At 45.1% G+C, this 3,609-nt stretch overlaps 1 long non-coding RNA gene across 1 annotated transcript; it reads left to right on the plus strand.

Annotated features, from left to right (window-relative positions):
• Window positions 1-233: 233 nt before the first annotated feature.
• On the plus strand, window positions 234-1,626 carry LOC123407537. Its single transcript, XR_006612629.1, has 2 exons — window positions 234-1,095; window positions 1,296-1,626. It is a non-coding gene; the product is annotated as an uncharacterized LOC123407537 (long non-coding RNA).
• Window positions 1,627-3,609: the final 1,983 nt, after the last annotated feature.

The raw sequence follows: 3,609 nt of genomic DNA on the forward strand, positions 1-3,609 counted from the left end.
ATATATATATATATATATATATATATATATATATATATATATATATATATATGGTGGGTCTATGCTACAAACACCCTTAAGAGTCTTATCCTGCTAACGATTTCAATTATTCTGCAAACACCTCTCACCCGAATCATAGCTACACACTAACCACGCTAGAGATCGGACCGAACTACGCGAAATAAAAATCCCACCCACCTTATCCTATTGTGGCACACGACCTCCACCTCCCACCCCATGCCACTCCATCCACTCCCAATCCCTCCATCTCCACCCTGCCGGTGGCCCTCAACATCCATCCCCTGCATTGTCGGACCCTCCTTCCATCATTGGATCTGGCCGCCACGTCGCTGCCTTCCTCCACTCCATCCTTGCACCCACCCACCCTACACGAAACCCACCTTCGTCCTCCCCCACCCCATCTACCTTCTTCCTCCCTGATCCCTCCGCCTCCACCGGCCCCCAATGAGGCCTTAACCACCGTATCCAGCCGCCACCTACCCCCGACCTGGCCTCAGCCACGAGATTCGCCTGCCACCGCCCCCTCTGACCATGACCGGAGCTCCCATGTGAAGTTCCCCCACTGCTTCTCCACCAAGATGCTAGTTGACGACGCCGGCGGCACCACGCCACACGAGGCGCTGCCGCCGGAGATGCTCAGGGAGCTCCGGGCAAGGACTTCACCGCTTACCCCGAGGACGCACAGCACCTCCTCCTCCCCCGTCACCGAAGATGGTTCCCCTCACCAAATCCAGACGAGGGAGGGGCTCCCTCTACACCCCGTGGCCTCCTCCATGACGAACAACGGGGGGATCTGCTCCAGTGACCACCATTGCTGCTCCGACAAACCAGATCCGTCCAACCCTGGGGGTGTCTGAGTGGCTGCCACCTCCCTGAGTGGCGGCTACAGGAGGAAGATAACCACCTCCACCTACGGCATATACCTCCTCCTCCGGTCGTATCCCTGGGGGCGCTCTCATAGTCGCAACAGAGGATTGAAAACTCATTCATGCTTGTACTGACGAGCTATAGGTCCGCACGCATGTAATTGCTCTCTCCTCTACAAGATCGAATCAACGAGCACATAACAAAAGGGTAGGTTCACAGAAGCTTCGTCGGTGCACTGCAGGTGCTTGGACACCGAGATGCTCGAGTGCCTAGATGGAAAATCAGCCATCAAAATATGGATTGCAGTTCACTATTTTTGGGTGTTTGTCTTGTGGATGGAAAATTCAAATATACAGTGCAGTTCATTGTTGTCAGCTGTTGTGATTCAGTGTACTTCCTTTTTGCAGGAGGGAGACAAAAAGAAACAACCAAAGAGAATAAGTGTACGACCCAAATCGGATGAGATTACAAAAATGTGGATCATGGTTTGCTAGTTGATGAATCATATAGTTCATGGGTACCACGAAGTCCACTGTTTTCTCTCGTTTTTGACAAAAAATGGTGGTTTACTTCTGTTTAATAAAAACATAAGGAGTACACTTTCTTTTTTTATGTGGTTCACTTGTATTATGCACTGGTTCAATTTCGTGACGTTCACTTTCATAGGGAGAAAAGTGGTGTAGAGAAAGTTAGAAAAAGGACACAAAAAATAATGATTTTGTTTACGGAAGCACTTTATCTTGAATTGTGTTGTGGCTCATTTTCCTCAACCATGCGGTCACTTCGTCTCATAGCAAAAAAGAGAAAAGATAAAAATCGTGTGCAGTCCACTCGCTTAGTCCATGCGGTGCACTTATGACTGACGTGAAGCATGGTCAACTTCCTCATCTTAATTATTTTTCCTGTAGCGTGGTCAAAAGAAAACTAATTTTTTATCTAAAGCGGTGCGTTCGGTCGTCGAATGTTGTTCATCTCGTGCAATAAATTGTTACGGAAACGACAAAAAAATTACAGCTCACTTCTCGATAGTGTTGAGGTTCACTTACCTCCGATGTGAAGTGCACTCCGCTTAGTCGTCTTGAAAAAATCACGTCCAAACAAAAGAAAACTCATGAAGTGCACTTGTCTGTCGGATGTAGTGCAGTTTCCCATCAAAAAGTTGTGTGCTCTTCTATCAGATGTCGTTCACGCGTTGATTTGGTTGTCGCAAAAAAACAGTGTTCGCCTTTCGGTAATTTCAAAACTGCTCTTAAACCATCACGAATTAGAGAGAGTGTTCTACATGAAAAAGATGCTTCTCGTCGACACCTTTCCAACGACATATCAATTGCATCATTCTGACAAGCGGTTTGTAACAGTTTATGAAAATACGCTCGTCGCAACTTGTAGACTACGGTACCGTTTTCAAAATTTGTTTAAAACCGTGAGGAATCAAAACAAATGACCAACATATGAAAGTTCTGCCTATTACACATATTTTCAATGTCGTATCATACTCCTCGTTTCGACGAACGGTTGAAAAACTGCAGTAAGAAACGTACCGAAAAAATCGAAAAAATTGAAAAACATAATTCCGTTTTTAGTAAATTTGAAATTACTCTCAAACCGTAAGGAGTTAGAGAGATTAATATACACGAAAAGATGCAGATCAACAATATATTTCCAACGTCATATCATTTGCTTCATTCTGACGAGCGATTTAGAAAAAATCGCAAAAATATGCTCGCTGCAGCCCGTCATGCGCCCACCATTTTTGAATCTTCTCTCAAACCGTGATGAATCGTGAATAATGTTCAACATTACGGAGTTGGGGATTTTCCGTAGCAATCCAACGGTATATTATGCACCTCATTCTGATAAACAGTTTAAAAATAAAGCCAAAACGGTGTCGTAAAAGCGCATGTAGTTTTTTCTGCTGACATTGTAGTGTTTCGTTTGATAAGGATGCGCTGCACTAACGTTGAGCGCACTGCACTAACGCTGAGCGTGCAGTTGGGAAGTGTGTGCAGAATATATATAACAATCATACAAGTAAGAAAACTATAGAAGTAAGTACAGAGATCATACAAATTAGATTTTTTTACAAAAAGGATAAGAACAAGAGTCTCACTAAGGTGGTGCCGGCTACGGGACGATGCGGGCGATCGACGACGACGAGGATGGGGACGGGAAGGCATTAAGAAAATCACACCTACACATGTGCAAACTAATAAGTTAATTTGAGCTCAAATTTCATATAAATCAAATAAAACTCTCACATAATTACTCTCAAATAAAACTATACTTATTGATCATGAAATGAGCTAAACTAGCAATGAGAGATGAAAGGATGAAGTTGCTAACCTTTTAGAACCCTTGGATAGATGGGGTGTCGTCGATCTTGAGAAATCTGGCAAAAATGGAGCATCAACTTGAGCTTGGGGAAGGAAACACAGAGGAAAGAAAGCTCGGACTCGGGCTGGAAGAAGCAGAGCTTTATATAGGGAAGATTTTAGTCCCGATTGGATATACCAACCGGGAAAAAGGTCTATCTTACTCCAAGTTGGCAATACCAACCGGGATTAAAGGGGCTCGCAGGGGGCCTAGCCTGGCGCAACCCATTTAGTCCCGGTTGGTATCACCAACCGAGACTAGAGGTCCCATTTGAACCGGGACTACTCCTGGCCATACCCCCCGGGTGCTCCTAGCCGTTGGAACCGGGACCCAACCAGGACTAAAGCT

The sequence above is a fragment of the Hordeum vulgare genome, chromosome 7H (genome assembly GCF_904849725.1).
Source record: "Hordeum vulgare subsp. vulgare chromosome 7H, MorexV3_pseudomolecules_assembly, whole genome shotgun sequence".
In the NCBI taxonomy this organism is placed as follows: Eukaryota; Viridiplantae; Streptophyta; class Magnoliopsida; order Poales; family Poaceae; genus Hordeum; species Hordeum vulgare.